The following is a 26,236-nucleotide window of genomic DNA, read 5'->3' on the forward strand; positions in this document are numbered from 1 at the left end:
GGGCGGCAGCACAACTGACCCCGCACAAACTGACCCCTAAAGAACAGGGGTGTCCTGAGAAAACACAAGGTGTGTGCTTCAACACCCCACCACCACCACAGTCAGAGCCACCATCCAATTACAGACTCCCAGAATAACTGCTTACCATACCGCTCACACACTTTAAAATCGATGTCCTGCCAGAAGTGTGCAGAGTCCAGATCACGTAGGGTAAAGACACGTGATGACTTGCACGTATAGGAAGAAGGGAAACAGATAGGGGGTGCACATGTACTGAGGAGCACGGGTGTTTGAGTGTGCATATGTGTTAACTCTTTCATTGCTGGATTGTTAGCGGAGGGCAAATGTAAAGACTGGCATGTGGAACACATTGACTCTGGCTTTGTGAATTGCAGCTGGGGCTTTTAATCATGTTTTGCATGGCTCAAATAAGAAATCTGCAGCAGTGTTCTTCAACCAGTACAGTCTGTTAGAGGCCTTATTTCAATTTCTAATAATGTATTCAAATAGTTAATTCAGCTCATACTGTATTTCTAGAACAAAAGGTAACACTGACACTAAACATGTTTGCATGTTTTGCCAGCTGTTGTATAGGTAAACATTACTCAGTACTCATTTGTCATCATTCATCACTCTTACTCATTTGCACCATCATCATGACACTCACTCACACAGAGCACCTTACCTTACTATGCACAGAGAATCACAGACTCAGTCCCTGTCTCAGTCATTGCAAGCGCCTCTTGATAACCCATTATGTGGATACTGTTTTTAGAATTGATTTAGATTAAGTGTTATTTAGTATTTAGTCATTTGTATTTTAGTATATTCTTTATCTTATACTGTCCTTATTGTGTTTTTTATATTATATACTTTTAATTACTTTTTTCTGCTGTTAGTGAATGTGTGTGTGATGTCTGTATGCTACTGAGATCTTGAATTTCCCCTTGGGGATCAATAAAGTATCTATCTATCTATCTATCTATCTAACAACCCATAGCTTCTTTCTTGCCACTTTCAAATGAAGTCCAGACCAGAGTTCCCATATCAACCTATACTTTTGGTAACTCATACCAAGTTAGTCGACATGGGCTATTCACTGTGGAGGACCAGGGTCAAAAGAAAGTATAGAAAAATAATTAGCAATACAATAAAGCAATAGCAAGGTCTTTAGCAACCCAGACTGTTCCATTCACACTGAAAGTGTTCCTTATTGGACCCACTGCAAAGCAGGATCAGACAACCCAGGTTAACCCTTTCCGGGGGTGGGGGGGGTGGCTTGCTTTAAAAAATCATTTGTGCTGCTAAAAGAGACAACTGCAAAGACAAAGGACTTGGTTGAGATGTTGAGAATAAGGCTAGGACAGAAACACATGGGATTAGGATAAAGTGGAAACTGGCTGAAACAGGAAAGTGGGGGAGGCACTACCTTGCTTTGCATTCTATTGATAAGGTAATGGCTGAGGCAAAGGGATGGAATTCAAACAGTTCCAAGTGGTCATTGTGGCGTTTTCACAACAATCATCCATTAAACACGTTGCCTAGAAAATGTAAGGAAGCATTCTACAGTGAATGGTTGCCAACATCATGAAGGTCAGTGAGAATTTTTTTAACCCCATGCCTTTTGGATATAAGACATATTTTTTAATTTCGTAATGTATTAGGCTATTTGGGCCCTACACACGTTGACTGTTCCAAAACTATTCCATCAATTCACAGCCTGATATGTCCAAGCACATCAAAACTTACAAATCATAGAATTGGCAACAGAAACGACAACGGATAAACATGAACCATGTCTGGCGATTCCATTTACGCCAATGGGGGGGATAACTGTGTTTGTATGAGCGCTCTGTGACTCGCGCGCTCCTTGAGTGCCTCTGTCCCCACCCCTGCCATACATCTATAGGTTAGTCAAGCTTCCTATATATCCACCAACGTGAACATCGTGTGCTCTTACCCCACACTCACAGGAGCACGCTGAAATACCCTAGACCCAACTAAGTTGCAGGTAAGCTTTTACAATATTGTTAAAAACACTTATCATGTGATAATGGGCTCCAAAAATGTGCTTCATGCGCTCCAAAAATTGCCATGATAACGCAGATTACTTAATTATCCACTCATTACCATAAGACTTCGTGGCTTTACGAAGTAATTTGAGATGAATGATGGCTGCAAATTATTTAGAGAATATAGGTAAAGTAATTTGCGTCATTGGATGAATTATATTCAACTTTTGATTGTGTTTCACTTGGGCACAAAATGTTCCAGGCGAGGCTCTGAACTGCATGTAGTTTTGTTACGTTTACATGAAGAGGCAGAGGTTGCCCTGATCTCTGTACATGATCGCCTTGTTAGCTCCTAGGCTGTTTTTTGTTTATCAGAATTTGAACATAGGCCTACCAAAATATACCAATGTTTTTAAGACTTTGAGGAAGTTTAGACAGATGTTATTATTATTATTATTGGTGTAATCTTGAAGACCGTATGGTATTAAACCCGTTGGTGACACTCCCCCCACTTATTTAAACGACTTTAAACAAGCACAATCACAATTGTAGGCTATTTTGCATGGAAAGAGAATGACTTCCACTGACAATGTGTCTATTGGCGTGCACATATGCTTTATACATTTTATCCAGCGGCATAGGGTGTTGCAACAAATGTTTCTTTATACTTCCACGGTTTGCTTTGTAGGGGGCAGGCAGGGTCGCAGACGGATCGAGGCTCATTCAATTCAAAATTGGCTAGATTGCAGCGTTAATTGGGGGAATTGCAGTGACATGGGACCAACAATTAATTGATTAAAATGACACTGTTTAGGATTGAGCAAACCATGCAGTGTGCTATAAGGCTGGTTGACTGTCAGATTTGTCTGTGTGGCTATCTTTAGAAGTTAGGTTCTTGTGATATTGGTGACCATTCAAAGGATTTGGCTGATAATAGATATCCTTGGGGGTCAACGTAATGGTTAAGACCAAGATGGAACTCTGATTCCGTGGTTTCAGGAGGTCTCCAAGTGTAGCCTATTTGGAGAATTTAACATCAACACCCAATTGCATCAATTCAGCTCTGATTAGTACACGGTGTTCCCGAGTTGCGCCACCCTCAGATTGTCCACTGCTAATGCATTTAAATGTAACTGAATTGATGGCAGGCTATATCTGGAATAGCCTATGCAGGGTTTAACGTTTGTGTGAGCTAGTTTTTGACAGTATTGAATAGTATGATTTTTATGGCATTAGGGCCATTTATGGCTGTCTGAAAAACATTGCATAAAGTGCCCTCCCACTTGTCAGTCAAATGAGCTATTTTCATCCATTTTGACTTCTTTAGGTTTATTTTCTGTGTTTGAGTTGATTGAACACCTGTTGCAGTGTGTGTGTGAAGTTAGCGTTCTGATTTCCATAAAGCCTTAAGTGTAACAATGGCTGACTGGATGAAGTGTTGCAGAGAACAACAAATTGGTGTAATACCTAGTCTTGTAATTTGAAACCGAGGCAAATGTTTGAGTGGACCTAGCAATAAAAGGGGGTTATCCCTATGTTCCCTGGGTCCTATTGTCACCTCTCTCTCTCTCTCTCTCTCTCTCTCTCTCTATGGACCGCGAGTGCCGGCTGGCTCGTTATTAACTCCACTTGCCAGCAGCTCGCGAGGTAATCGTCCAACACAGGTTTTCCTACTGATTATATTGGTGATGAAACGAAGGAGGCTTGATGTCTCAGTATGCAGTTTTAATGAGACACTTTCAATGCAACTTGGAGACTTTTACAAACAGTTCTCCCGCATTTCACTAACATCACACACACTTCTCTAACTTTCATACAACACATTGTTTCTCCTCCACTTCCTATTTACGTTCACGCACGTACCCACTTCCCATGAGCCCCCACTTTCTAAGTCAAAAACATTCCCCCCCCCCCCCCCCCCCCTCTTATTCTAATAACACTATGTTCCCCGCTTGGGATTAGGGTTAGGTTTTTTTTTTTTTTTTTTTAAAGGGTCCTATTGTTCCCAGAAGGAACATAGGACCTGGGGAGGTAAGCCTACGCTCCCCAATAAAGGTGAGTAGCCTAGCCTAGGTCATTACGGTGTTAATTGTGTAGGTGCACAATTGCTTAGGGATAAAATGTCCCAACACACTTCTATATATTTGCTCAACTGCCCAATTGTATGTGACCAACAGCCACTATGCAGGCTTGCATTAGGGTCACCTAGTTAGAACTGTGAAAGGAGGACCCACACAAGCTGAGGCAATTTAAGAGTTGTCTGCAGTCTGGGCAGCCATGTTGTAGAGCTCCAGAGTAGTGTGCTGACCGTATGGTGGCTTGCACTTGGGTTTCATATTGTTTCACGTGGTAAACTGGGAAGAGGAACTCTCACAATCTGATTGGAGATGACTGTTGTGTTTATGGCGGGGGTTTAGGGTTTACTAATCCCGCTTTCTGACCCCCCCCCCCCCCCCTGTTTTGTCATGTAGCCATGTCAACCATGTCAATGATGGCTGCTTCAGCTTCCCATCTGCATCATGTAACCATGGAAACCGCTACATGCTCATGCAGGCCGACACGCACGCCCCTGCTCGTGTGCGTGTCCGAGAGAGTGTGGGGGTTTCAGGCCCTCTCCTGCCTGCTGGAGGCAGTGGGATTGACTCGCTAGATTATGCAACCGATGGGATGATGTAATAATCCAGTGCAGTGCTATTAGATCGGTGGCACGGCAGCGGGATTAGGAGCTGGAGCAGCAGTGATGCAGAATGTGCAGTTGTTGCATTTCCCAGTGCCCATTGTTGAGAGCGCAGCAGGCAGGCAGGCAGACGGGAGCCCCCCGACACAACACCCGTGTGCCCACACTCTCTTTCGCTCTCTCTCGCTCGCTCGCTCGCTCTCTCTTGCGCTCTCTCTCTCGCACGCTCTCTCTTGCGCGCATGCTCTCTCTCTCTTGCTCGCTCGCTCGCTCACCCCCACCCCCCTTCACTCACTAGGAGGGATGGCTGTGTGTGTGTGTATGACGGGGTTACTCAGTGAGGGAGGGAGGCAGGGGAGGAGTTTGAGTAGGGACTAGGTGAAGCTTTTACAGAAGGAACGTGATTGGTTTGTACCTTGCGTAGACTCGCGTGACTGACACAACATCCATTACGCTCCAAAAAAATCGTCCAGGAGTCTCTCCCATCTCCTCTGCACCTGAGAGAGGGGTGTGAGCTGTGTAGAGAAATGTTTACCTTTTCGTCTACCCATGCTTCACCCCCACGTGCTGAGAGTCGGGGAGGTCCCCCATCCTCACTTGTGGGAAGACAAGACGGCTCTTGAAGATGCTTCTGCAACGCTCAATGCTATATGCATCGTTTTTGTTTTTCAAAGGATGTATTTTTTTTTTACGTTAAGTCCGTCCCCTGTTTTTTACAACACATTTGGAGTGGTTCATGATATCGCATTACTGGATTTTAAAGACTACTTGAGCAGTACAGTCTAAAGATTCCTGTTCACTACTTGTGTCTGCACGAGTTGCACCCATCTGCCGCAAGGTTCTATGGCGTATATGCCAGCCAGTGGACCGTCATGCGAGCACCCCCACATGCTGTGTGGGTGTGGTTGAGTTTTCCAGCTAACTTACCTAAACCCTTAAAGAAAGCTGACGTATGCTGACACACTTTACCTCAGCTCATGTACCTAAAGCCAGGTGTGGAGATATTAGCCCCAGGCTAGTGTGGTGACCATGAAGTGACGGACAGGGCTTTACCAGGAAGGATTCCTTTTGGTGATTAATTGGACTTGCCTGCCATGTTTGATCTTCATGAGGGAATGAAGAGCAGCCCACATCCCATTCCAAATGACTACAGCTGAAATAGACTTTGCATGCTTTAACCGGCATGTGGGTACCCCACCTATCAAAGCACTGATCAACATACTCATAGAAGTTTAAAAATAAATCTTGGCATTTTTGGAGACTTTGGAATTGAATATTTTCATGATTTAACATCAGAAATTTCCCTTGTTGATAGTCTTGACCTTCCATCTGACGACTTGGGGGTCAAACTTGTCCCCTCTGAGGACACTACTTTTTCATTACGTCATTGTTGTGGCAGAGCTGCAGGTCTGGCAGCTACTTCTATCAGTCCACTGAAATGGAAAGCCTTACATAACACCACAACAAATGGCTCCGAAGCCTTACTGTTGGAGTTGCACGCTTGTAAACATGAGACCGACAATGTTATTGGTCCCCTATGTTTCCCATGTAGCTGAAAGGACAAGAAAGGCCAGTAGGACAGTGGCAAATATGCCTAAGGTCCTTGTCCATACCACTGTATATGATAAAGGATTATGTGGCCAGGTCAATGGGGTTGGAAGCATTATTGCGTAATCTATGCATTTGACATGCATCTTCAGAGCATGCTCATCAAACACAAGCCCCCCCTCCCTCTTTTTTCCCTTGCTAGCCGTTTCCATGTGTGATCTGGATGAGCAAATCGCATCTGACAAGTTCAGAGGGTTTGCGGTTTTCTCTTTTCCCCTGCACTGTTGTGGCTGGGTAGGGAAGTGGGTGTGTGCAAGAGCACGACCAACAGAGAGTGTGATCCTTGGCGACAGCTGTGTTGTTATGTGTGCGAGAGAGGGAGTGAACCGACAAACAGGCTCACCAATCTGGTTGTGCGAGAGGAGGTTCTATAAAAGGGCGGAGCGCAGGAGGGCGCTCCCTTCATTTCAAGAGCACTCCATCGCTCAGCAGGGCTCCCAGGGTTGCAAGCTTTGGTTGGCTGTTTGGCTGTCTTCTGGAGCCTGGACTAGCTGCTAGGAGTTGCTTTTTCATTGGCTCCATCTCCCGCTGGAAGCTTGTTAAAGGTGAGAACCTGGCGGATAACTTATCGCACCGCTCGTGTTTCGGATTACTTAGATTTGCACTAGAGCAGCTACAGAACCTCCTCCTGGACTTCATCCTCCGAGTCACTTTCCCGGAGTGATCTTTACCCCCCCATACCTGAACTGAGGAGCACAGCTGTAGTCAGGCTGGCAGATGTAGCCTTAATCTCCTTGCTTCCCCCTCCTCACACTGTACTCTTCCACTCTTGTGATATACTGTACCTGCCCTCAGCCCCATGTCTTTGGATGCGTATTCGGTCATGCCTCTGTGGTTGAGGAGCTTTGAATACCATTTGTATCAGTTTAAGTAAAGAGCACCTTTTTTTGAAAAAATAAAAAATAAAATTGAGAACAGTTATTAGTTACTAAAGTTATGCGTTAGAAATCATCCAGAGTGTCCTACACCAACTTTGATGTGATCGGGTTGACAGTGATGGCGTACTTTCAAGAATAACCAGTCATAGCTCGTTATGATCAATTAGCTTTTCCATCTTGTCTTCGTCAACTTTTGGGGTTTCGATAACATCTGATCCAGTTCAAACATGTTGATATTATAATGGAATGCATTCTTTCAATGTGGTTCTGGAGTGTGCTGCCAGGGACCAGTCCAAACCAAGAACAGATGGTAGAGGTCTGATAATAACGTTTTGCTTGGCTGAGATTGGGTCTGACGCCAAAGCCAAGGGCTAAAGTGGTCTTCCTCTTGCCTCCGCTGCTTTAAGTTTATTACAAAGCAAAACCCCAGGTCTTGAATATCCTTTTATAGACCATCTCTCTGCATGAAGCCTTTCATAGAGCATGATACTTGGTGGCGTCCATTTCCTTGTTGAAAGTCACTCCTTGTATGTTGGTATTGGATAGATCCATGTGTATATTTGCCTCACCGTACCAGGATATTCCAGTATATGAGCATGTCTGTTTTTTAAATGGTAGTAATTTATTCATTAATTCCTGTTTCTTTCCCCGCAATAGGTCTCTGAGCTGCATTGGCAGACGCCCCCCCCACCTTCCCAGAAGAGAACATCTCGGCTGCATTTGCACAAACATGATCATCAGACTGGGCAGACTGACCCCTGGATACTTCCGTCTCCTCCAGGTATGTGGATATGCAGGTGTTACGTCAACTGGTCTGTTCCAACACTAATAAAATGCAAGCCGTACATGTTGGGAGTTGGGCTTTTAGTTTAATTTTTACGAGTCGTTAAACTGATTAAATTCAAACAGCCAGTGGCCCCTGGATTAGACCTGTCTCAGTCTGAACCGTCCCCATTTAGTTTTAAGCAACAGGTGTTCCACGGTGGGAAAATGTGAGGATAAATCATACCTTCCGTTCTCAACCTCTCTTCATTATCAACAAACAAGGAATTGTAAGCATATTTTTAGGTATCGTGCATCATTGTGACTGTGTATTGACATGAATTTGACATTAAACAAGAATCCTACTGAAGCCACCCCTGTCCCTTTGCCACCACCCAGGCTGAGTCAGTGTATAGTAGTGGGGTTAGTTCTGAGCCACTGCACCCTGGTCTGCTGTGCCGCTCGACGCCCCAACAATGGGCATGGTGGCCCACAGCTAAGTCTTTGTTGGTGTAGGAAATGCCAGCTCAGTTGTATGGGTTGTGATTCACATGGGCAGGAATGTATAGAGTTGGTCCAAAAACCACACGGCAGGTAGGCTGCACCTAAATCTAATGAGGAATGCGAATGGCTTAGATGTGTCTTGTTGAGTGACAGTAATTTGGTAACTGGTTTATAAAAGCAGAGGGTGCATTTCCTGTATATTCAGTTGCCTCATTGGCATGTGTTACTCATGTGTGTTGTGAGAACTACATTAAGCACTAATTATGTGAAAACGGAGTCTCTCCTCCATAAATCCCTGTTCTTATTTTACACTGTTTAATGTAGCTTAAGAGGGCCTTGTGAAAGACGTGTCAGTGTCAATGTCTTCTCAATCTACATTGACTGCGGGTCAAAGTTAAGCTTTAGTAAAGATGTGTTTCCACATCATTTCTGGTATGCAGCAGGGCCCCTTCTTAAAATGGAGGATCCTCCCACCCCACCCTGTCAGCAATCCCCCACCCCACCCCAATCTGGAGGCATTGGTGGCAGATGCATGCTAGTGATATTATTATGACTGACACTAAGTCTATTGATATTAGGTTTGCCATTGTCTGTGGGGCTGCTGTTCTCAGTGGGGGCCATCATTAAATGGAGTTCTTCTTTAGGTTGTTCTATTAACACCAGGAAACCGTGAACCCAAAGGGAGGTTAAAACGTTTTGTGTTCCATATTTATTTATTCATCCATCTGTTGAAGTCCACTGGATTGTACCTCATGTCCTATGCTAAAATGTGTCCTTCCTCATCTTGCTAAATATTTAATCAGCTCTGCCTAACCACAGGCCAGAACACATGGCAAAGTGAGTTTTTAGAAGGAAGTGAACTGGTCTATTTATTTTGGTACCCAGTTAACTGCGAGGTAAATTTAGTTTACCAAATTCAAAAATTCCAGACACCTAATGTGAAGTGAATGTCACTTATCTCAGCTAGGTATGTAGATTGTTTGGCAGGCAGACATTTTATTGCTCAGACTCCAGCCATTAAGCTAACCCTTGTATGTGTGTTGTTTCCCCTCCACAGAGACAGGTGGCAGGAGAGGTACAGATGCAGCCTCAGGACCGGACGGTCAATCAGATTGCCATGATGCTGGCCATCCTGGGCCTCAGCCTGTCCTACTACAGTGCTCGCCAGATGACTGAGAAGGTCCAGCGCGAGCCGACCCCCTGAACATGCGCCGCCGGGATCCGGCTGGAGTGGCCGGAGTGAAGAAAGCCAATGAATGAGAGGGGAGGAGAGGAAGAGGAGGGGGAGAAGAGGTGGGGATGAAGAGGCGATGGCGTCCAGCACTTTTTAAAATCACTCTCTCACACCGCTGACCGTCACGTTAAGACACTGGATTTTGTTTTGTTTTTTGTTTTGTTTTTTACATCGGGAGAACGCACCGTGTGTCAAGAGTTCAGAGTTCAGGACGGCTCTTCGCAGGTTTCCCGGTTTTAATTTTTAGGACTTTTTGTTTTGTCTCAAGTCTGTCCTCAGGAGGAAGAATGCGATGAAGTAATGGCCTTGGGGTCCTCTGGTCTTGTGAACTGGTTAGGAGAACGAGAGCGACCCATCCAAAACGCCCATGTGCTTGTGCGGCCTGAGTTTCACTGCTTGCTGCGATGCCTGCATGCGAGAATCCCGCAGTGCTGCTCCTGGGTCTAGGGGGGGGGGGGGGGATGATGCATGTCCTGCCAGTGTGTCATGCCCAGATAGTGGGGGTAATTCATTTTTAAACGGAGCAGCAATTGGCCAAGGTTCTCTGCATTAAATATGTCAAGCAACAGTTGAAAGCAGGCCCATGAGAAAGATGGGGTTAAAAACTGTGAACCCTCTAAATGCTTATGTGTTATGATTCTGTGTTTTTGTTTGTTTGTTTGTTTGTTTGTTTGTTTTTTGAGAAGCCTTACAGAGTTGTCAGAACTTGCATTGGAGATGTCACCTTACTAGACCGTTTTAACTCATGGGAATCTTTCCACATCACAGGCATCACGACAGTCACATTGTAGAGCAAGGCATTTCTAGCAACTAAAGTGGAACTTTGAAAAGGGGCCGTTTCATCACTACTGTTTTTTTCTGTTTTGCTGTTTGGTATTCTGCATTACTAGGTAACTCGTTTAAAATCTGTGGCTTCTTAGGGAATCTATATTCTCGGCAATATATTTTTGTCTACCTTCAAATATTGCATGGAGAGCTTTTTTAACTTCTAAAACCATAATGATAACTATGAATGTATGTTATTTTCAAAAGTTTTGATTCAAAAATAAAGCTGTGAATTTGTTTTGACAAGATGAAGTATATCTGCAGTCATCTGCAAGCAGGAGGCTAAATGAAGGTACAGTACTAAAATGAAGTTGCTGTGGTCTCTGCCTCCTTGTTCTCTTGTGATGGCGGGCCGCTCTGTGGCTCGTCATGGTTCTGTGCTTGGGGGACTCGAGTCTGTGGCGTCGGCGGATGTTTTCAAGCGCGGCTCGGCCACTTCCCCTCCTGCATGGCGCGTGGCGCCCACAGGAGTGTGCCAACTGTACAGAACAGGAAGTGGCTGTGGCATCTGCTAGACACTATCTGTCTTGTTGAGGGTGTTTTGGGGATTTTTGGCTATCCAAAGTAGAGCACTTTTGCATGCCTACATGCCCCACATTCTGCGTAGGCCAGAACATTCATAAACCTCTTTACATTCACCTCCTGTAGATAAGTAATGCCATCAGTTAGTATGCAGCCGGCCAGTTCAAACCAGCACAAGCTAATGCATACAGTGAACCCAGCATTGGGTTCAAGTGAGGCACTTTAAAGTCTCGGGCTTATAAGTAAACAGCTGTAGATGAGTGTGTCAGGTACATGTTCTCTATATCTGCTATACATTAACCAGTATGTTGTTTTAACGTTTAAGACCCCTCCTTTTGTGCAGCGTTATCTCCTAACATGGCGGCCTTTATCAGACACAGGAGAGCAGCAGGCTGGTGTCACATGGTGGTTGTCCTCGGAAGGACTGGGGAGAACATGTAGGCTGTTAGAACATCTGAGGAAAGCTGCAAGGGAGGGGCTGGGGTTGGAGAACATCTATATGGCCTCTTTTTATATATTGTTTGTTTTTAAGGGCACAGAGTTACTTGAAGGATTGACCCAGTAGTCAGTGCGCGCCCCCAGGTGAAGAAAGGAAGGAGTAACTTTTAGAGGACATGTCACGGATGTCTGACGGGTGTCTTGAGTGAGGAGGTAGTGCTGTGTGACTAATGCGAATGTGAGGGAGCTGTCAAGATTTAGGGATCATTGTTTGCTTGCTTGCTTGTACTGTGCACTGGCTCGCTAGGTAAGCAACGTGTTAGGACTGGATGGAAAAAGTATGTGTGAAGGTTTGTCTTGAAGGTCATGAGCTGTCTCAGTGTCTTGTGTTCACTGGGCCACCATTGTTGTGGCATTTTAATGTGGCCTCCTATTATTATTATTTTATTATTATTATTATTATTTAATTTAAAATTCCCCTCTATCCCAGGTGATCAGATGGAAGTATTATCTAGACTACTCATTCGAATCTCCTCCCAATTAGCCAGTCGGCCATATGTTTTTGAAATGAAGTCAATTTTACCAGGGCACAGTAGATGCAGATCAAATTCACTGATTCACTGATTCTCTTCACTGTAAACAAGTCTAGGAGAAGCAGTGGTAGTTTTATTTTTGGGAGGAACTGTGAGGGCGGGGAAGATGGAGTGCGAGAGGGGGGGCGGGGGTGCTGCTCCTGCGTCGGCAGATGTGATGCTCTGTGACGGGCTGCCGCCTAACTGTGCGACACATTTGGAAATGGTCCATGCGCCGTACCAACCCCCCACCCCCCACTGCCCTTCCCTCGTATGGCAACCTCTGTCTCCCTGTTTCGTTTAGGTCTCGTACATCCCGGGGCACGTTCTCTCAGAGTCGTTCCATCACGTGGCACGTTCTTTCTGAGACACTCTGTTCCAGTGTTCCAGCCACGGCGGCTCAGGACATGAACCCGAGCGTTGGCTTCCCATTGGCTGTGCGTTGATGCGTCATGACGTTGCCCCAATTTGGAGCCACAGAGACAAAGAGCTGATGGCCCAGGCACACTGCAGAGAAGCAGGGGGCGTTTTAATAAAGTACACAAAAGACCTGTCGTTATCAATATTCATTTCATTATGTTTGGGGTTAGGGTGAGATTCATAAGGCCTTAAGAGCCCTTCGGCTTTGTGAATACTTGAACTTTAAAAAGTTTATAAATGGCCTTTGTAAATAAGAAAACGTCCTGTCAAACATTTCACCATAAGCATTTGATTTGACTTCAGTCACCTTAGCAACACCTGTGGGGTTATGTGAATAGTGGTGTTGTATTATAATTAAATAAATAACAATTTCAGTGCAATATCTACCCTGTATATAAATCTACCAGAGAAGGAACTATAGATAGGGTGTCCAAACTGGACAGGAGACCTTGGCTGTATGACTGTAATGGATCCTATTGTCTTTACTGTATTTGTGTGTGTGTCCATTGGAGAGAAAAGAGTATTAACTGAGTATTAATTTGATCTTGTATGTGGTCGATCGAGTGCTTGCTTTTAAACCAAATGGCAATACTTTTTGTTTGTTTGTAAAAGGTTTGTACCGCTATCACTGTGAAGAACCCACTGGGCCACCTGTCCTGGTCCTTATTGTGGGTTTGTATAGCCCATATACAATCATATCATCGCTCTCGTAGCCTGGCCTGTGTGTGTTTATTGTCAGAGCCAGTATTGTACAGCCCCGTCCCAGTCATGGCTCTCTGGGAGGAACTGCATGTGTGTCCTGTGTGAAAGCTCCTGTCCCAGTCTGGGCTGTATGGTGCCTGAGGAGGGACACATTTGTTTGAACCTTTCCTGTATTTTACCATGAATTCTGGTCCCAATCTACGTCACATCTGGACCGGGGGTTCTCATCTGGGTACTCTGTAAATATACCTGATTTTCTTGTTTGATGCTACATTTGCAAAAAAATAAAGATTTTTTTGAAATGCACTTTTTGCCCTGGACATGGTCTTTTCTCAGCACGACAACCGCAGTATGACAGTGATGTTCACAAGCTAACATGAATTAGTATTACTATACACTTTATTATCCTGGAGATCTATTAAGTATGTGTACAGAAACACCTGGAAGTCTAACTCAAACACAGATTTGAATCTTAACTGTAGCTCCTTGGGTTAAGCAAGATCCTAAGAACGTAGGGTACAGTACGATAACACCTAGGAAACCTACAGTGAATGTAATAAACACCACACAGTACACCACAAAGTGGTGTGGTGTATGTTCACCATAAAGTTGCTTTAGAAAAATGTCAGTCAGAGTATGTTTTTTTTTCTTTTTCCGTAGGGTCCCTGGTTCATACCAGGTTTCTCATTGAACATTAAATCTTTGTACTCCCCCTAATGTGTTTTGTAGGACCCAGTTTTGCTTTGTTTGGATGCTCCGTGTTCCCTACCCATCTCCTGGTCAGTGGGATAGAAAGTGGCTGACAGTAATGGTTTGAGGAGAGCTCTGTGCCCACGTGCCAGTCTGCTACATGTGCGGAGCTGTCCATGGCATCAGCAGCCAGAGGCACCCGTGTTTTGACTGGAGTCTGGGTCTCCGTCTGAAACGTGCTGAAGCGCTCTGAGCTGAGCTGAGTACAGTGGTACTCCTCTTCCCCCGGGGTGACTCACCACCCCATCTGCCCGTTGTGTCCCCCTGTCTGCCCAAGCGGCCGTTGCCCCGTCTGCCTGGCGAAGTAGGGCGGCATGTTCCCGTCCTTAATCTTCCATCAGATGCTTTTTTAAACTGCCCATCTCTATCTCTCTGTTCCTCCCTCCCTTTCACTCTCTCTCTCTCTCTCTCTCCCCTCTCACCCCTTTCTCTCTTTTCTTTCAATCAGGGTTTTCTGAAAGCTGCTTATCATCGGACTCAAAGGTTGCTGCCTTCACTGTACTCTGTTTGGGTCCATAAAGCTCGTCTCAGGCTCTTTTATGGGTGTGACTGTAGTTCTAACCGCTCTTTTAAAACCTGTCATTAAAGTAGCAAAGAGATGTGAATCTAAGCAAGGCAGAAAAAAAAAACATGAAACATAAACAAAACTGAATCAAACTTCTGTGATTTTGTAATGACATATAAAAACAATTGGTTTCAATTGTAGAATTCTGACATCACTTAAAAAGTCTACACCTAAGAGATGCCTTCTACACATAGTTATTGCAGATAAGTGGAATAATATCCTCTATTTCTATTTTAGTGTTTGAATTGTCATCCTCGACAACTGATAATGAATCATATTCTGCCTGCTTTGGCAAAGAATGAGGGGCAGCTCTACTCTGACTGCTTGAGCCTGCAGCCTCAGCTCTGTAAAACATATACATATAGGCACAATTTGTTACTGGATGCACCTACATTTTGGGTTATGGTTATAATATGATGACAGTTACATACCTTATGTAAAAAGACTATAAATTAGAACGAGACATTATACTTTATGACTGTTCATCGATTGGAAAATATCAGTCTGTGTCCTGCAACATATAGGCCTATCACAATAATATCAAATTAAAATGGATCTGAGCTTGCATATGGTTAAATCGCATAAGTAAAATTTGTCCTGATGTCATCTCTTTCAGAGATTTAGCTTTCTATTTTTTTTCTATTGGTAGTTGATCTCATTTGCTGTGTCTTAACTGATTATCAGTCCACCACATAAACCAGCATTAGTGCGCCAGCCACCCCCTGTGTCATGTGTAAATATGTCCAGCGGGAAAGGACAGGGAGAATATAGGTCAGCCTAGAGATTTTGACGGCGGATCTTTTTTTTGGGAACGCCTCATCAGCAGCCCAGGGCAAAAGCTTCCCAAGCAACAGTTGCTCGGCACCCGGCCAAAGCATTTTGGGGAATGCTGGGGAGCTTATGTCGTCTCTCAGTAGCCCGCAGCAGTGGCTAACACTGGGAATGTGCGGCCTAACTGACAACCCACAAGCAGAAAAGGGCTCTCATCTGATCATTGTGGTTTCCAAGCATAGTCATTCAGCTCATTTGAGTTGGGACATAGATTGTTAGGCTGTCTCTCAGCTGCTTGTGAACTCTGTAGTCATATTTATGTTTCTATATGTGTGATGAGGATTATATAGTGGCAATATGCTTAAGCCCAGAGAATTCTCTAAGGAGAGTTTAAAGCTTTTTTGAGCTTCGCAGACCGTGGAAGTTGACAGTTGACAGATTTCTTTGAGAAATAAGTAAACTTAAGTAAACAAATTATCAAAATGACCTGGAACTCATATAACATTGTCGACCTACATGACAATGTTCTTTAAGGTTCTATTTTTAACTTTATAAAAATTCTTTGTTCCTTATAGTCTAGTAGTCTTTAGTTTGCCCTACAAAAACGTCATCCTATGCATTCTCATAACTTGTCAGTCAAGCATCCACACTAACCTATATTTCAAACTGGTTCTCAGAAGATGGCATGTTTGCTTTGCTTTGTGCTGCAGGGACTCTTTCAGCTGAGAGACATAACGGCAGAACCAAAGCTGCAACACGTTGTCATTGTCAGTGCCTGACACTCCCATAAGCTGAAGACACCAGAGGCCACTGGAGACGAGGGGGAAACAGGAGCTTCACTTCACGTGTCCACACTTGTCTTGCCCCAAGCTGTCGTGACCTACTCATATGTAGTACGTATGAACATGAGCCTGGCCTGGACTATACAGGGGAGCTGGGAGCTCTGGGGTTCACGCTCCTAATCGAAACACATGCCACTGCCAAGCTGCTGCCGCAGCACTGAAAGGATCAGGGCCTCTGCTGCACCTAGTCCTTATGAAGCCAGTGGGCAGGGTGTTACTGTTCAAAGAAGAAACCAGAACGGAATTGAACTTAAAAGTATTAGTGGTCATTCACCTGTACCTTAAACAACAGACTGCTGCTTTTCAAATATAGTAGGGTCTCTCTGCAGAATATTAAAAGTTTGTATACTTTCAGGAGTGCATTGCATTGTTTTGCAGATTTTGTGTTTGGTTTTACTGTTTGATTGACAGGTTTCAAAAATTGTTTGATGTGAAGATTTTGTGTGAAAGCACTACTGTAAGAATGGCTGAAAAATAATGTTTTATCAATATAATGTCTGCATTTGGTAAGTATGTGGAATCCTAGCGGACGTAGGTCTCCATCACAGCTTTCGTAACTCCAGAGCTCAGTGCTTCCTTGTGTAAGTTCAGTCACATGTTGTGCTCTCTTCCCTCTTCTCTCCCCACAGGCACAACGCAGCACAACACAGAATAACATGCCACCACACCCTCCGCTGCCAACACAGTCGTTCCTCCCTCTGTCACATAACAGCCCTCTGTCCAGACACACTGTGTATCCCCATGTTCCCGTCACCGTGCGTCTCTCATTATCCGCTGTCTGTTATTAGCTCTACTTGTGTCGTTATATTGTCAGTCATTCGTTTGAATGACAGAAAAATCTTTCTTAGAAAAAGTCAATAGTGGGGTGTGTTGTGTTACGTTTGAATGTTGTCTTGCAACAGATTGCCTGCAGGCCTTATCTCCATTTCTGCTGATGTGGGGGGAAAATGGCTGCTGCTGCCAACTCTTTGTGGATCCTCAAATACAGTGTGTTATTTCAAAGGCTTGGTTTGGCACACAGAGCCCCTGAGAGAGGTCCCACCAGCTGCCTAACCCAACGTGTTCTTCCATACTAGTGTGGGAGAGATGATATCAATGGCAAACATCTCAAGTTAGTCCAGGTTCCCTTTTCATAATGCCCTAAATGATGATGTCGTAATGGTCAGCTTTGATGTGACCCTTCCTGCTATTGTGTCCTAGCGTGGAAGCCAGCCCAAAAACCCCGCTCACAAAATTTGGCCTGGACTTGTTCCATTGAGAAGCAACTATGCCTGAACCAGAGCAGTTCGCACCAATCAAATTGTATAGGCGGGCTTTATTCGATGATGGACAGATGAGCATCAGTGCCTAGTCTATCACATCACCTGAGCGCCCTTTGGTTAATTTTGTTTACACAAAAAAGTTGTTGTCGCTAGAGAAGCTACATTTAGATTACACTATTGTGTCTGTTGTAGTTGTAGGCTACAAGATAGCCTATTGACAGTGCATTAACTTAAAAAAAAATGTTCAAAAGCGAAACAAAACTAAAACAGCGAGAAGAAGGATGTTTTGGTTCAGGATTCACAGTAGGCTATTTCGTTGCTATAATTGATTAGGTCTATCCAATTGAGTGCAGAGGCATTTTTCCCCGTTTCAGTTGAAACACACCCCATAATCACGTGCTACTGTAGAATTGAGTATGACTACGTCAGGCTAATTGTGTCCGGCATGTATCCCCTGCTGGTCAAAGCATTTCATCATTTTAGTACATGCTGCCTCTTGATGACCCATATAGCAAAGGTACACAGGGTTTGGCTGTGCCTTGTTTTTTAGTCCTTAGGTTCTTTTGGTGCGACAGTCAAGGGAAAAGTTTCATAACGAAAAAAAAAGAAGTTCAAGACTCGCACACAGAGGGTCAAAAAGCTAGACGAGTCTGGATTCAAAACAGTCATCAAAATCTGAGGACTGAGGAAAGTCATGGACTGAAAGATTTGCACAGCACCTTTTGCACACTTGTCTGTAACACACTTGTCTGTAGCCCTTGAAAAATATAATATATAATGTTACGAATCCAGACTTTTGAGCTATACAGCAAAACATGTCTGCAAAAGTATTCTAAATTGCCACATGTACATTATGCTGTGTACAGTGAAGTAATCACGGTTATAAAACAAAATAATAAACAAAACAAAAATAACAAAACAAAACAAACACCTAAGGGTTTGCACAAACAAGCAAACAAGATCACAGAGGACTTGCACTTGGGATTTTTGTCATCTGACCAAGAAACATGTGCCTCCCTCTCTTCAGGTGCAACCTTACGCAGTGATGTGCGGCGTGTCACGCGTCAGCACTGTCACCCAAGTGGCCCAGGGGCTGGTTAAGAGCGCTGGGGCGCTGAAAGACGCCTGGGCTACACCTAGTCCCAAAACAGCCCACGGCCAGCAAGCTGATTTATATCAGCTGCAGGCTTATTTTGGGGTACGCATGTCATGTCAGGGGGGACAGGTGGGAAAGGACATCAGATAAGAGAAGATGTGTGTGTGTGTGTGTGTGTGTGTGTGTGTGTGTGTGAGTGTGAGTGTGCATGTGCATGTGTATAGGTGTGTGTGTGTCAGTGTGTGTGTGTGTGTGTGTGTGTCTGTCTCTCTCTCTCTCTCTGTGTGTGTGTAAGGAAGCAACAGTAAACCATGTAGGTATTCACAGAGAGATAGATAGATTAGTTGATAAATACTTGTGAAAGAGATAGATGTAGAGAGAGAGGCATAGAGAGAGATAGGAGGAAAAGAGGTGGATGAAGAGAGAGAGAGAGAGAGAGAGAGAGAGAGAGAGAGAGAGCGAGAAAGAGAGAGAACGTGAAGGGAAGAGCAGATTGAGGGGCACTGGCCAGATCTGAAAGCCAGATGCAGAGGGCAGCGGCACAGCTCCAGGGCTAGAGGGTAGGCCTATTTACAGTCATCCAAAAAATGTGACCGACTCATTTACGGATTCTCAACATTCTTATTGGTCCACCGGGCTATCCGTCAAAGATGAAACTGACAGCCAGTTGGCTGGGAATCTAGGGGAAGGGGGGTTTGTATGTGCTCCGTCATGCTATCAACATAGTTGTGTGCGTGTGTCAGTGTTTGGAATAACGCCGTTTAAAAGAACGGCGTTAGATAACGACGTTATTTTTTCAGTAACGGGGTAATCTAATTAATTACTTTTTACAACGTTACAACGCCGTTAACGTTACCGAACGTTAAATGCGGCGCGTTACATACTTTGTATTGATTGAATAAACTGTGTAATCCGAACGCACCCCTGGCTCACAGCTAGTGAGGAGACGTAAGCGATTATGATTGGCTAAGGCAGAGTCATGTTTCATGATAGCCAATCAAAAGCCAGTGTTTTTACCAGTTTTGCCAGCACACGCGCCACACACACACGCAACAGCTTAAGTAGAGATTCGACGAAACAGCAGGCCAGGAGCAATCCGATGAAAAGTTGGCATTTCAAGGTGGAGATATAAGCACTACTTCAAATTCATTGTGGTCAAAGGCAAGAAGAACGTGCATGTAATGTGTAGGCTACATTATGTCCAGGAGCGAAGACTTTGACGACATCCGTTGTAAGCAACTCTAATTTAACGAGGCATCTCACACACTAAAGCTAGTGGCCAAAAACACCGATAGCCTACCTCCACCACAGATGATAGCTCGCCATCCACTAGCAAAAAAGGGCTCGGAGCAAAGTCCTCCAAGCAACAAAAGCTAGATCTTTCTGCCTCACAACAAAAACCTATGACACAACCGTAGTCAACCGTAGGTCTGTCAATGTGCAATATCTTGAATTTCCCCTTGGGGATCAATAAAGTATCTATCTATCTATCTATCTATCTATCTAATAAATATCGAAAGTTATGTAGCTTACAAACACCTGTCTGTTCTACTAATTTCAACTGGCTTTTCAAAACTGCTCAAAAAATCCAAATTCTTTGACATATAGCCACTTTTTTTTAACAGTAACGCAAATAGTTACTTTCCCTGGTAATGAGTTACTCTTATCATATAGTAATTCAGTTACTAACTCAGTTACTTTTTGGAACAAGTAGTGAGTAATTATAACTAATTACTTTTTTAAAGTAACGTTCCCAACACTGGCGTGTGTAAATTGTGTCCTATAGGCTGAGAGGCGTCACATGGTCGCTTTGTGTACCCACAATGCATTTGATTGGTTTGTACACAGTCAGTGTTCCTATCATCATGTCTTTTTAGAATCTCTCCCTGGTCTTGTTTATCTATACATTTTCCATTTCCCTAGATGACATGCCCCATGAGGGCTGGGTTGGATTAGCAAGAAGCTGAAGAGGCTGTATCTATCTGTCTTCCTCTCCCTCTGTCCCCCGCTCTTGCTCTTTGGACTGTCCAGAACATATGCTTCTTTCAGTGCAACTGTGCAACAGAGAATAGGCTCCAACACACCAAGCTCCATACATCTCAAGTGACTCCCCACCACCCCCACCTTTTTTTCTCTCTCTCTCTCTCTCTGTCTATTTTCTGTCCACCTCACTTCTCTCTATGAGTCCTTAAAACTTTGGCTTTATTCATTGTGTCTATTCCTGTATGGGATTGGTTCCAGTAAAGGCCATGATAGCCATGTCATGGCTTTTTGCATAGTGTTTGAAGAGCAGTTCCCAAACAGGCTGATAAGGTTTGAGTGAGTTGTTGGTGTGCAGCCAGACACGTAGCCTATATGCATTCTATAGAAGGGAAACGTTGCCAAGCGCCACTGTAAACAAGGTCAAGGACAAACCCATAGAACACAGTGCTCTGAGTGTGTGCATGTACTTACACTTTTGCTTACTTTTAACTAATGTGAGTGTGTGTGTATGTGCGTGTGTGTGTATGTGTGTGTTTGTGTGTGTGTGTGTTTGTGTGTGTGTGTGTGTGTGTTTGTATGTATGTATGTGTGTTCATGCGTGTGTGCTTGTAGATCCACGTGTGTGTGTTTATGGGTCCCTGTTAGTCCATGTGTGCTTGTCTCCCTCTCTCTCTGTGCGTGTGTAAGAGTGTGTATATGTACAGTATGAGTTTGCACTTGTTTTTATATAGTACATATGTGTGTTTGTGTGTGATTCAGAGAAGTGTCAACATTGCTCTATGTGTGTGTGTGTGTGTGTCAGTGCTGTTGCATGTCAGTGTGTGTAAAATGTGTGTGTGATTGTGAGCAGATTCCTCTTCCATGCCTCCTCATGTGTTCTCCTCAGTGTTGCTGACTGGTTCTAACTGGCTTTGGTTACAAGGCAGGTCTGTCTGCATGTTTGGCTTCATTTCCTCTCCTGAAGAGGCCTCTGGCTACCAGTGAGGCAACAAGCAGTAGGGCAATTCCACGGAAAATTAACTTTTTGGCACATCCATAACGCCAGTGAAATACCTTGGCATTTGTATGATGTGCATTTTTTCTCATTTACATTCTTCAGCCAAAAATAGCAAATGCTCAAATTTCATGTAATCATTCACATCATACCATACCATCACATTTTATTGGCGTTATGGATGTTACAAAAAATGTGATTTTCCATGGAATTGCCCAGTACTCAACTCTCCCCTGACTCACAAACATGCACACAGACTTAGCATACATCCAACCCATCCAAACACACACACACACACACAGACACACACACACACAAACACACACACACACACACACACACACACACACACACACACACAAATGTGCAATATGTGTAATGACAAACAGACAGACAGACAGACTGACAGACAGACATAAAGACATGCACACACAAACCCACCCCAGGAACCCCAGAGTACATTTAGTCCATCTCTGTAATAAAACGCAGCTTTATTCAGCCCCCTGGCTGCTAATTCCTCAGCTCTACATCAACATCAGCAGACCCCCGCAGATCAGATCAACACGATGGCCAAGTGACTCTCATCTCTCCTAGCAACTCACATTAGTTCCTATCTCACCCCCTCAATTGACATCATTGTGGAATCCAAAACACGCATACAGACCCTATTATCAATGGGTAGTGTATCAATTGTATGCAAGCTAAGCAGGAAATGCCTACATGAACTACAGCTCAAGGGAGACGAAATAATAGCCTCTTGTGGATGTGGTCAATGAGTTCAGGAAGGCCAGAAGCTATCCTGGCCTTCAAAGTGGTGTTTTATTGCCAACATGGTGGCGAGACATTTTAGCCAAGCGTTCTAAAAGTTGTGCTGCTTTATGGGGAGGATGTCACATGCCTCAGCGCCATGGCGACCAGTCAGTGCCGAGACCCCTCGCTCACTGGGGTTGTGTTTGGATGACAAACTACACGTTGAGAGGAGGCAGGTAACCCAACTGGGTGCTGCAAAGGCTCATGGGAAGAACATGTGTGTTCACTATGTGCTCTGTGTGCTTCACTAATTCATGGATGGGATGAATGCAGAGACCAAATTCCTTGTATACACAAGTATACTTGGCCTTTAAACCTGATTTACATTTACATGCTCCGATGTTTCTGGGCTGTTGCCGTGTTGATGCCAACAGGTTCCACGCTCCTCGAAAGATCCCTCTGCCACTGCCTCGCCAGGTGAGATAAAGGAGTCCCATTCATTTCAGCCATCCTGGCTCCGGTTCAGTCTGGCCTCTGCATCGAATTCCCTTCTGTTTGCCCACTTTGAGTAACCTTTTCCTTCACTCTATTTAGGGGCCTTTTTTATTGGTGTGGCAGGCTTTGTATTACGTAAGACACAATGGGTTTTTTGTAATGTGAGCTTGTAAAATGTTAGCCAAGTTACTGGGTATAAGCCAACTATATGCTGCTAAAGAGAGAATACTGGGTAAGTCAAAAGAGTCAGAGTGAAGAAGACCTCTCCCGTTTCCAATGAAATGTCAAATCTAAATTCAGTGTTTTACTTCTGTGTTTTTGAATATGTTGTGTGTGTGTGTGTATGTGTAAGATGAAATGCTTTCATGGTGTGAGTAGCCTATGTGTGTGTGTGTATGTGTTTGCATGTGCATGTTTGTTTGTGTTGGCATCAGTGTGTGTATTTGTGTATTTGTGGTTGCATTTTTGTGACATTGGTATGACGGTGTGTGTGTGCCCTTCTAAAGTTACACACTTGTCATGTGTGTACTGCACACCGGTGCCATATTTGCACAGTGCCATGCATGCACACACCAGTGCGCACCTTCTAGTGAAGCACGTTTATGCGTTTGGCCGTCATGTGAAATCCTGGCCAATATCACCTTCCCAGAGACAGCTTGTGCAACATGGATAGTATGAAAGATGAAATGCACTATACCCCTATCTCTCTCTCTCTCTCTCTCTCTCTCTCTCTCTATCTCTCTCTCTCTCGTCACCACATACAGACCTCCATTGTTCCCTTTTTCCCCTCTCACACATTAGGGTTTCAGTTCTGAGTTATATAATCTGATTTCATGATGACAAACCGGTCCGTTTCTATCATATGTAGGGTCCGATGTTGACGTTTCTCTACTAAGTAACTTCTGGTCCTTTCTGATTACTCAAGGAAACACTGTCGGCTCACCCTCTCTTCTCCAGCCAAGGACAGAAACCCAAACTGTGTTGTAAACAGCAATGCTTCCTATGCCATATACGTGTCAGCTTGATTCACCCTGTCGGTAATACTTGGCAGGAGCAGTCTTGGACGTGTCCCCGTTAGGAGTACACATCTTTCCACTCTGTTCGTGCTGTTACGCAAACGCAGAGGCCATTCCGTGGTGGGGCTGCTCTGCTGTTCTGCCCAGTAACCGATGGTCTTAATTGCTTCTGCCTCCGCAAAGCTGAATGACATAAGCAATGCTCTGTTTTTGCCAAAATCTCTGGCTTGGCTAACTGTTGTTTGTGTTTGACAGCAGAGAGCAGGAAGGCCCCGATTGAAATGGTGTAGATTGGACAAAAGAAAACACATTTATTTGCATGATGTCAATCTGTGTGCATGTCCATGCCTGTTAATGTTTCAAACCCAGAGAAAAAAGAGAAGTGTGGAAAGCACGTTCATCAGATTCTTCACATGACAAAATCCGCACAATGCGTGAAACATGACCAGGTACATGTTGCCTTCAGTGTGACACAGGTGAGTGGTGATCAAGTGATCTGCCTGGGCTTGGGGCTCAAAACAGGGATACACAGATGGCCTCTGGGTATTACAACCTCAGCAGATGCCTTTAGTATGTTGTCTGAACACAGTGCATATACCTAAGCAGTCATATTCAGATCATGATCATGTTTTAAACCTGCAAACCACCACTGCATTATGGGAATGGGTAATCCTATGGGATACAAGGGGATACATGCGATAACCTGTTCCCAACCTAAACACCTGCTCCTGCATTCATACAAGGTCAAATAATATCGTTGTATTCATGCAATCTTTTTCCAATTCCCTGCAGTTCATCACACTGCTCTAGTTACAGCACTAAACAAAGATGCATTGTTCTTACAGCTGCCTATCAGTTCCTTGTATAGCAGTCTCTATGCTATTTGTCCAGTGATTAATATCTGATCACAGATCACACACACATTGGTTACTGTATGCCACTCTCATCACTTTTTGTGTCTCAGTTCATTTGGATGTTGGTGGTGCTTCATGGTTGATGGTGCTTCACCCAACAACAAACGATCATTCTGCACTATTTGTTAATGGGTAACTCTTAACTGCTGATGTTCATCACAGACATGGTGGTCCTGCATTCTTTTTCACTTAAATGGTAGCATTTCATTTCATTCTGATTTTGCAGATTGCATTACTACTATACAAAGTTAGAGGTGCGCTATTTGAAAGATTACCCTGCTCCACCAACCTCAGGTTTCCAGTGGTGAGACGAGGTCAACCTACCCCCCCCCCCCCCCACACACACACACACACACACACTCCAACCTTAGGTTTCCAGTGGTGAGACAAGGTCAACCTACCGTCCCCCCACTCCAACCTCAGGTTTCCAGTGGTGAGACAAGTTCATCCTATACCCCCCCCCCCCATCTTGTACTAATTGACGCGCATGATATCACAGATGGGACATACTGTAAGAGTAAAAGAGAAGCAAACACACAAATGTCCCCAGTACGCCCGCCGCCCCCTGTGTCCCCCTGCCTATGGTGGCCATACCTACAGAAGATTCGTCACTGCCAGGGTCACAGCCATTATGCAAGGTGCTATTTCGGTGGGAACATTCCGTCCTGGTTGGCAGCAGGCCGTCATATAGATATACATACACACATGCGCCGCTGAGGTAAACATTCTGCCAGATGGGGGTGAGGGTGGGGGGTCAGCGAGATGAAGAATGCCTCCCCATTGCGACTCGTCTTCAGCTACAGCGACCAGGACCATGCTGTGGGTGTCAGTCAGTGAGTCGGTCTATCCCATGCCACAGAGAGGTAGGGAAGAGAACAGGATGCAGAAGAAGAGAGAAGAGAAGAGGACGCAGAAAAAGTTGAGAAAAAGAAAGAAAGAAAGAAAGAAAGGAATAGTGCCAGTAGACGATTAACGACATAAACTAGATTAGAATAACATAATGATGCCGTGGGGGAAAATAAGACAAGGATGATGGGACAGGGAAAGAGGAGGTCAAGATGGGATTAAATACAGTATGCTGAGAGAATTTAATGGAAAAAAGTTCAATAGTAAATCTAGCAAATATATAGATAGCAAAGAGGCCGATGGTGTTACACAATGACTTGCTAAATGGGCATATACAAGAGAGGTGAAGGCGAGGAGCAGTAAGATGATAGTCAACACATCTTATTTTGCTTATCTGAGATGGATAATCATCTGAATGCCCTTGAGTGTTAATGGTTTGGACCTCTATTTTCGCTAGCTGTCCTTAAACAGCACCAGGGTGATCATGTTCAAATGGGTGGGTGAGCAAGAAAGGGTGGGCGGCTGTGGGAGGATGGGCGAGGGTTTGAGGTGAAGGCTTATGGGGGTGACTTGAGGTAGGGTTGGCCTGCAGCAAACATCATGGATCTAAATTAGCCACAATATGCTTCATGTAACACAATCGCAGCTGAATGTACATAAAGAACAAGGTGATGATGGTGAGATGGTTGAGCTGCTCATGTGGTCTTTACGATAGCGCATCCCAGGTCAATCCAGACTGTTAAAACAGAACACAACAGGACTGCCATGAATGACACCTGGTTACACACACAGGTCGCA

The 26,236-nt window shown here is 44.4% G+C and overlaps 1 long non-coding RNA gene across 1 annotated transcript; it reads left to right on the plus strand.

Moving 5' to 3' along the window:
• The first annotated feature begins 6,629 nt into the window (after nucleotides 1-6,629).
• LOC143119149 (uncharacterized) lies at nucleotides 6,630-13,450 on the plus strand. The gene is made up of 3 exons (XR_012986259.1): nucleotides 6,630-6,842; nucleotides 7,833-7,956; nucleotides 9,499-13,450. It is a non-coding gene; the product is annotated as an uncharacterized LOC143119149 (long non-coding RNA).
• Nucleotides 13,451-26,236: the final 12,786 nt, after the last annotated feature.

Source organism: Alosa pseudoharengus, unplaced genomic scaffold, assembly GCF_046254945.1.
Source record: "Alosa pseudoharengus isolate Yale_2024_CS ecotype anadromous, Long Island Sound unplaced genomic scaffold, YU_APseudo_1.1 YU_APseudo_1.1_scf_12, whole genome shotgun sequence".
NCBI lineage: Eukaryota > Metazoa > Chordata > Actinopteri > Clupeiformes > Clupeidae > Alosa > Alosa pseudoharengus.